Genomic DNA, 9,313 nt, shown 5'->3' on the forward strand with positions numbered 1-9,313 from the left:
TCCTAAATGCATTTCAATCCACTGCTTAATGAAGTTATGTAGACTATGTTTGGTCACTTTCGAGTAACTAACTGTGAAATAAGAGCTTTCCTCTAAGTAATGACAACCTTATCATATCATAACAAAAGAAAAGCTCCAGCGTGCATTCGTTTCACCTCAAGCTCCGCTCACACCGTAAACCTTGTTTCCATACTGTGATCCAAGGCTAATTGGAGAATTTCAGGCAAGGTATGTTGTGCGTGACCTTTGACCCGGCGGGGGTTGGGTATATTATTGAATAGGTATAGAATGACTGAGCCTCCGATGACCCCGCTCCGACCTTTTCCCTTCGGTCCCACATGGTTGCCAATAGCGATGGCTCCGGTTGATCTTCACCTGTCAAAGCAAGACTTTGACTAAAGACTTGCAGCTTGGGAAGAGGAAACCAAAACAAAAAAGGGAGAGAATGGAAAAACAAAGCATTCATGTTGAAGAAAGCGTCTTTTCAAAACAGAAATGCATGACTAGTCGGCAGAAACACATTCATTACACATGTGTATCTTTACGCCTGTTAACTTTCTGTACGCTTGTTTTGCGTGTTTGATTTCAGAGTCGGGAGGTGTCATCTTTTGAGGTATAAAATACATGTTCTACCTCAGCAGGTATGTATAGCCGATAAAAGCCAGCAGTTATGAGAAGCAAAAAGCCAAGGTGTCGAGTCCGAGAACTGTTTGGTGTTGTAACGGTATGACGTGTCTTTCAATAGCTTCTGGCATGTTTTTTAAAAGGGGTGTTCTTTGAAAACACGGGCAGTTGACTGATGACTCGTGCTCTTTCAACACCAGACAGAGCTTCCTCTCTCCTCGTGAATTTCATGACACATTTCATTCTCAATCTTTTTCCAGTTGAAGTGCGTTTTAAAGGCAACAAGTAGACTTAGCAATGCTAGATTTAAAGGGATAGTTCACCCAAATATCAAAATTCTGTCATCATTTACTCATCCTCATGTCATTTCAAACCTAAATATGACTTTCTTTCTTCCACAGAACACAAAAGAAGATATTTTGAAGACTGTTGGTAACCAAATAACGGCAGTACCCATTGACTTCCATTGGTTTTTTGTCCATACAATAGAAGTGAATGGGTACCGCCATTGTTTGAAATGATATGAGGGTGAGTAAATGATGACAGAATTTTTTATTTTGGGGTGAACTATCCCTTTAAATGTGCAAAAAACACACAACATATTTGGATTGAAAAATTGTTAGTTTGTCTTGTCCTTTGTGTTTGTACAGAAGAAATGAAACAAAGCAAAACGTCTTGCTTGGAACGCATTGGGTTTTGGACGTAAAAGTAGACCAGGAAGCTAACAAGCCCCGTCTTTGGGATAACATAACTGGCCTCCTTGTAAAAAGCCAATAATCCTTACAGTTCTGGTTGAGTAGTTTAAGACCCCCCTTGATCTTTGGGAGGATTGGAGTCGAGCATTCCAATCCCAACTATCCCCTACGGCGATCCCCGTTGAAGGCAGACAAATTTGGCCCACATCTTTTTCCTGCAGGAGTTTTATTTGCGTTGAAAAGAGGTTATGAAAATAACTTTCTCTCCTTTGTCGAAGTCTGGCCCGGTTTGGGGGGAGTGTTTTAAAAAGGCTGAGCTTACAGTCGGACTGAGTGTCTTCAACAAGAAGCTGCCGTTTCTTCTCATCTGCTTCTTTGTTTGTTTCAGTAGACCTCAACAATTCAGCCTTTTTCTATTCACGGTCTATAAGAGGAGTCGAAAGCAGTGGGGGCTACCTGTTAACAGTTATGCTTTTATTCAAGGCACCCCAGGGAGGCAGCGAGCACGGTCCGCTTGTACTTGAAGACTTGGCCGTGGAGCCAGAGACACATCTGGTCCTTTTGAACAGTGCAGATGTTGCTTGCAAGCATCTCCTCCATACGGGCCGCCTGAAAGAGTATGAGACACGTAATAATGAGCAGTTTTCTCAGAACTGTCTGGATTAAGATGAGGCTGATTTGAGCTACTCTACGTAGCTTTAACTGGAACATGATCTGTGACTAACTGAGCGAATAGCTATTCACTGAAAAGTCACAAGTCTCAACTGTCTTTTCATGTAAACTTGTTTTGAAAAGTTTTGAAAGACCAGAGTTCTCATCATATATATGGCATACATCCAGTAAAGGTCCTGTAACAAATTGGAAGGATTGTTTGCCACTATCTTCCATAGCTGAAGCTGGTTTATGCTGGTTTACTAAAGATGTCTTACTAGTTTAAGGGAAAGTTCACCCAAAAACCCTGTGTAAGCAGTTTTGCTCTGTTAAACACAAACGAAAGATAAATGGAAGAATGTTCGTAACCAAACAGTTCTGGGGCACCATTGACTACCATTGTCATTTTTTGTACTATGGTAGTCAATGGTGCCCCAGAACTGTTTGCTGTCAGTATCTTTCTTTGTGTTCAGCAGAACAAAGGACCTAAATACAGGTTTGGAACAACTTGAGGGTGAAAAAATGAAGACAGAAATTTCATTTTTGGGCGAACTTACTTTAAAACCCAATGTTAACAAAAGGGGATTTTTTCATGTGTTGTTTTGGCGATGGACATCATTCCAACTACTTGTAATGATCTAAGTCTGAGATATCCCAGTCTGTTATTAAAATCTAAAGTCATCCAGCTGAGACTCACTCATCGAGGTCATCTGCTAGCCTTCACCTGCGTCATTCAACAAGTACAGTACACAAAACCGCAACCTTGCCAAAACAGTTTTTATGTTACAATTATTTATGGCTCTGGCTTTGACCACGTGACCATGTTTTCATCAGCCTTTATACTCAAATAAATGGCAGGTTTCTAGGCAGCAGAGAGATGATGAAGGGTGCTACCTGATGATCTACAGACCTGATGGAAAAACGACGCACACGTATGCTCAGACTCAGAGTGATGTTCCGGGTGTTGTTTGAGAGAGAGACACGGTTCCATTTGTCCCTAGAGAGCCATGAAAGCAAGATTGTGCCTTTTTCCTACTGGTTTAGTCCAGACAGAAGGGCCTGTCTGGAATGCAATGTGTTGGCCATCTGCAGACGGATGTTCATAGCTGCTCTCCAAAGACCAAACACTCGGCTGAGAAAGGCAACATCTGAACGCTGGATGGTGGCAGCTGCCCAATTTTGTCGTTTTCTTGCCAGAGGAACGTTTTATTGCAGAGAGGTTGCTCTTGTAGAGCTCTGGGGACTTTATTAAATTCCTAATTATGTTTCATTAGAACTAATATTCCTTTAGTAAAATAAATTAGACACAGTTGAGACTATTGTTTACATAAAGAGCTTTTACATTTATGTGGATAGCTTATTGACTTTTTGTGAGAATGTTAAGATCTCTTATGAAAATCTATGAGACACATGTGAGATCAGGAAAAAAATCTAAATCTGTTAATCTCAATACTGTCTAGGACAAAAAAACTTGGATATTAAATATACACATTTCGCTGCTGTCCTTCTGAAACCTTGTATCTCCATATTTTGTGATTTTTATTTTGTTGCCATAAATACGTCTTATTAGTCACCCTTTATTTTTGTCACCAGGTTTTGTAAATATCTAAGCAATAAAAAGAATAAAAAAGTGCTTGTCAACTTTGACAACACAGTATTTAATCATTGAAAGAGTGTTTTTTACATTTCCTGAAAAACTGAGAATTTGGACATACAGGGTTTCAGAAGCACAGCGACGATATGTATTTTTCTTCTCACAGGTGTTATCTTCATTTATATGAGAGTGTAAAATGTATAAACTCCCTCTTTATTGATTTATTGGTCTCCTCACACAACTGACACTTCTGACAAACAGCACTAGTTTTGTCTATGAACAAGCCGAGGGATCGTCTTCAAGAAATATGTTGCTTTTATCAACACCGAGTTCACCGGGACACGCTTGGGTGACGGAACGAGTGTGGAAGAAGATGAAAGACTGGCGTTTTCCCTCTGATCCTCTGGTTTACTCTCATTGTCTCCCCCACCTCTCCCCTGAGTTCTCTTGAGATCAGGGTTATGGACGACAGAGAAGCTGAATTTGGACGCCATCCATCCACATCTGTTCTTCTGCTGTTGCCGTTCTCTCGCCTGTATTTTTACACTTACTGCACTGCTTCTTTTTATATTTTTGCAGCTTGCTCAGACACGTTTACAGGTTTTAGCAAGACTGTAACTCTTAAAGGTCCAATGTGTATTTTTTGGAGGATCTATTGACAGAAATGCAATTTACTATACATAAATATGTCTTGCGATGTGTTTAAAGACCTTACATTATGTTTTTATTACTTTAGAATGAGCTATTTCTATCTACATACACCTCTGGTCCCCTTATATGGAATTCGCCATGTTGTTTCTACAGTAGCCTTAAACGGACAAAGCACTCTACAGAGCTCGTTTCATAAATACGTTATCGCCTTCTTTAAAGATGCAAAAACGTAAGGACATCTTTGTTCCGTGTCAGTCGTCGTAGTGCTTCGAAAGGGAGGGGTGGAGTGAGCCATTGGTTGCAATTCGCAACCTCACCACTAGATGCTGTTAAATTTCCCAAACTGGACCTTTAAGTGTAGACTGTGAAAAATTCTTTAATAAAAATATTACTATAGTGATCATATTTAAATTAAAAGAGCGGATTTTAAAACCAAAAGCCTCATCTGTGATCTTGTCAGAGGATGGAGAGACTTTTCGAGAGCAGGTGTTTGTAACTGGTGGAAAGACCATCAAAATGAAAATCTTAAAAGTGCTTGTGATGATCCCCATAAACGTTCACATAGAGAATGATGAAAATAGACACATTGAGCAGAGGGAGGTGCATTAACGTTTTAGAGAGGGCGAGCCGAGAAAAGCTGAGTAAAACAAGGCCCTGTCTCTAATCACCGGCTGTTTAATAAGACACATCTCTCTCGTTTTTTTCTCTCGAGCTTGTGCCAACATCACACCAAGATTGAACCTGTCCTGGATGCCAACAGTAAACAATTATAAAATCTTGTGAGCGCTGCGAGGCGAGGGGGGCGGACAGAGTCGCGCGCTGAACTCCTGACCCGCTTCGCACACCGAGCGTCTGTTGTGGACTCCGGGAGGTGCGAGATGGGTCACAGCAAGCTGTGAAGGGGAGACCAGGGCTGGGGGAGGAGGTTGGGGCATTGAAAGGGGCTTTCGGGTGGGGTGGATGGAGGGAAACAGTGGCTACTGTGTGGGGAGATTTGCGTGCTGGAGTGTCACTATGAAAGGCTCATCTGATAAGGAGAACGTGGATTTGAATAAATGCTGTGCATCACCTGACAAGTTGCGATGGATGTCAACAGATTCTTCAGTGGTTGTCTGTAGCGAACGTTATTATTGTGTTGTGGCCATTTGCATTTATTTACGTTAGTACAAGGTTTTGCGTTACTGTACTGACTTTACAGTTAAGACAGCCCATTTTTTTAATGTTTTGGTTTCAGACCCCAAACTCATACATCAGTCCACAGCTGGCCATTGTGCAAGTCCAAAGCCATTGGCAATGGATGTAGTCTAGTCTAAACAATTCAAGGGTCATCTTTAATAAAAACAACAGGTTGCCCACGAAAAGGTCTGCCTGCGTTTAAGCGTGCATGTGCTCGCTTTCATGCATAAATGTATGAATTCATGAGGTCAGGAGTCACAGAACAAGATGTGAGATACCTAATTTGGTAGATCCTGCGCAATTGCTTGTTACTCTGTCGTTTGCATAGACTTTGAAATTCATCTTCTGGGGGAATCGTTCCCAGATGTGGAATATTTCCTTTAATCATTTCCATTGGTCCACTTTCTTTCTTGCAGGCTGCATCCAACCGGCTTTGTTTTCTTCTATAAGTCGCATGGGAAGATCAAGATATGTGTAATTATCTTAGAAAAATGTCAAATGTAGTCCCCAAAATTTATACTTAAAACTAAATAAAGTCTCCTGAGCTATGAATGAAAATTCAAACAAAAATATGTCTTTAAAGATTTGTAGATGTACTGAAATGATACGTCATCCCAAACAATCAATTTGACCTCTAAATGAAAAAACATTAAATTACAGTATTTTGCCTAATGAAAATTAAGCAGGAACTTTTTTCCATCTCATGTTTATATAATACATTATTTCCTTTAATTTTTGGGGTGAAATATGTCGCAGACAATGCTCTTGACAGGTTCTCTTCTCCGCCTGAACTTCACATAACCTCTTCCTCATGAGTTACAGTACCAAACATAACTTTCCGACCAATCTCCTGCTCTGTTTGTCTCTTTGTCTCTCTTATTCTGTCTCTTCATATCTTCAACTCACCCTTCTGAAGGGGTCACCGCAGTCCCAGACAGACACACTGCGCTTCACACGACACGGAGTCGGGAAATTCCACCCAGCGCAAAAACAGATGCAAGTGGAGGGAAAGAGATGCACATGTTGTCTCTTTGATGCACTGATGACCCAGTCATCCTGTCACATATCAAGAAAACGGATCGAAAGAAATTCTAAATGTGTTTTTGTGTTATCGTTTACTCTTTCATTTGAACATTATTTGGATTTAGGAATTAACTGTTCACAATAAGACCAAGAACATGCATTTAATAGGAAGATCAATTACGACCAAGTGGAAAATAATTTTTGTTGGTGTTTTATAATGTAATATAGTTGATTCAGCTTGAATAAAACAGTACATGTAACTGTAATTTCAGTTTTGTTTGAAACTTGTGTATAACATGATGTGTTGCACTTTTTTCACAATTGCAGAAGGCATCTAAAACCCTGCAAGTTTGATCATCTGACCCCCATCATCCAGACTTTACACTTGGACCAGACAAGGTTAATTTGAGGTCAGATTTTCTTTTAATACACTGATGATTGACTGATCCCGTGTTGCCTGTGAAGGATGTTCAGACTGGAGATGTGGGCATGTTCATGGGTTTAACCCCATTTGGCCTCTCTTTTATTTAGCCTGCTGATTTATGAGCCTATGCAAAGACGAGAAACAACCACGTCACCGCTGTACGATGCACGAAACGACCTGAAGTGGCATGGTGACGCTCTCTGGAGCCTGCGGTTAGAGAGTGTTTGTGCGTTTGCATGAGCGTGTGCTTCCTTTGCATATTTGCATTCAAAATGTGTAAACATGAGACTTTTAAAGAGGGTTTAATGTACAGTTTGTTTGTCAGATGCGGCCGGCAACCGGCCGATGCAGGATGTTGTTATTTTTGACGTAACATGGGTGACTAAATAGGCTAAATAGACTTTTTTCACTGCTTGACCCCAAACCAAAGTGTTGCCAAGGCTTTGCTAAGGTGTTCTGAGTGTTTTTTATCTCGTGGCTATGTGGTTGCCAAGTTGTTGTAGGTTGTTGCCATAGAGTTACTATGCATGGTGTTCTGAGTGCTTTTTAGGTCAGGGCTGTGGTTGCTTAGGTGATATGAATGTTTTTAGCATGTTACATGTTGTTATGTGCTGTTGCACAAGTTGTTCTACGTGGTTGCTAGGGTGTTTTTGATGTTGCTAAGGCATTCTAAATCTTTGTTAGCATGGGGCTATGTTGTTGCTAAGGTGTTCTGGGTGGTTGCCAGATTGTTGCTATTAATTTGCTAAAGTGTTCTGAGCTATTTTTTATGGGTTATGTGGTTGCTAAGGTGTTGGAAGTGATTGTCTAAGTGAAGTTGCTAGGGTGTTCTGAGTATTTTTAGCATAGGGCTATGTGGTTAAGGTGTTCTGGGTGGTTGCCAGATTGTTGCTATTAATTTGCTAAAGTGTTCTGAGCTATTTTTTATGGGTTATGTGGTTGCTAAGGTGATGGAAGTGATTGTCTAAGTGAAGTTGCTATGGTGTTATGCGTGTTTTAGAATGTGTCTACGTGGTTGCTAAGGTGTTCTTGGGGGTTGATAGAGTGTTACTATGCAGTTGCTAAGGTGTTCTGAGTGTTTTTTAGGACATGGCTGTCCTGTTGCTAAAGTGTCCCTGAGGTTGCCAGTGTGTTACTATGCAGTTGCTAAGATAATTTTTTGCATGTGGCTATGTGGTTGCTAAGCTGATCTGTGTTGTTCCCAAAGTGTAAGTATGCGGTTGCTAAGGTGTTCTGAGAATTTAGCATGTTATGTGGTTGCTTCTGGGTTCTGGATGAGAGGTAAGAGCTCAAGTCTTCATGATTTTCCGTTCCCTAAAAATGTTCTCTTCAATGTAAGTCTATGGGATGTATTTGCTAGATTCTGTTTAAAACAGTAATAGCGCCGTTAGCAACACACAACACAATCTGAGATTTCATTCATGCCTATAGCACAAACTCTGAGGTACATCTTTAGACCAATAAGCCACAATGACAACCCCCATCCCAGAGAAGAGCTGCCCCTCTCCTCTGCTCCAAACAAAATTCTTTGGGGAGTCATCTTATATCACCCTTTGAACGTGCATTGAACTGTAAAACCAACCTATTGGAAGAAAAATAAACGAATTGGGGATGAGAAGAGAGAGAGAGGGAGAGATTGATGGGGGTGGGGGAGCCAAAGGAGGAGAATTATAATTCTTCGCAGGCCCTCTGTATTAACCCGAAAACCATCGCTGTCAGTAGCTCGGGGAGCGAAGCGCAAGGGCCAAACATTCGGTGCTAATTGGCACTTTGTAAGCTCTGAGCCTTCCTTTTGTGATAGGTGGAGGGGACAGAAGATGGGGTAAGAGAGAGAGAGGGAGAGAAAGCAGGTTCTTGTTCTTGCTCGGCCTTGTTGAGGGTATTTACGGTTCACTTCTTATCCCTTGTTAATTGGTCTTTCTCTTCTTTATAGAGGATAGAAAACGAGATCCCCCACCCTGCCACACGTGAGTCCCTCAAAACGGGGGAAAAGTGGATGGCTCGGGCACGATAAAGACGCACACCACGCGTAATTGGGCATTGGACTTCATTAAGATCAGATACACGCCGAAAACATGTCACGTCGAATAATGCCTGCGAACACATTCGGACCCATGGCAGATGACCCCTGATGATGTAATCAATACATCACCGTCGTCCACACTGAGACGGCAACTTTCATTCAAACCCAAGTGGATGAATTGAAATAGGGGGTTGTTTAGTCATGTGATGCAGTCAAGTGACCCATTCAACAAACATTTTGTTTGAGCATTGTTGTGCAAGCTATTTACTTTTAATAGCATTGTTAAAGGGACAGTTCACCAACATTGTCTCCCCCTCATGTCATTCAAACCTGTATGACTTTCTTTCTTATGCAGAACACAAAAGAAGATATTTTAAAGAAAGTTGGTAACCAAACAACATTGACCCCCATTGACTTCCATTTTATGGACACAAAACCACAGAGACATTTCT

At 41.1% G+C, this 9,313-nt stretch overlaps 1 long non-coding RNA gene across 3 annotated transcripts in view; it reads left to right on the forward strand.

Moving 5' to 3' along the window:
* Nucleotides 1-9,313, forward strand: part of LOC130548871 (uncharacterized) — a 28,341-nt gene extending 19,028 nt beyond the window's left edge. Inside the window, exons 4-6 of one of the 3 annotated variants that reach the window (XR_008962097.1) lie at nt 6,742-6,824; nt 6,946-7,050; nt 8,772-9,311. This is a non-coding gene — a long non-coding RNA (uncharacterized LOC130548871). Of the gene's footprint in view, nt 1-6,741; nt 6,825-6,945 lie in introns of all 3 variants that reach the window. The other 2 variants (XR_008962098.1, XR_008962096.1) reach the window with 2 other exon arrangements.

This window comes from Triplophysa rosa, linkage group LG25 (assembly GCF_024868665.1).
Source record: "Triplophysa rosa linkage group LG25, Trosa_1v2, whole genome shotgun sequence".
Taxonomy (NCBI): Eukaryota; Metazoa; Chordata; class Actinopteri; order Cypriniformes; family Nemacheilidae; genus Triplophysa; species Triplophysa rosa.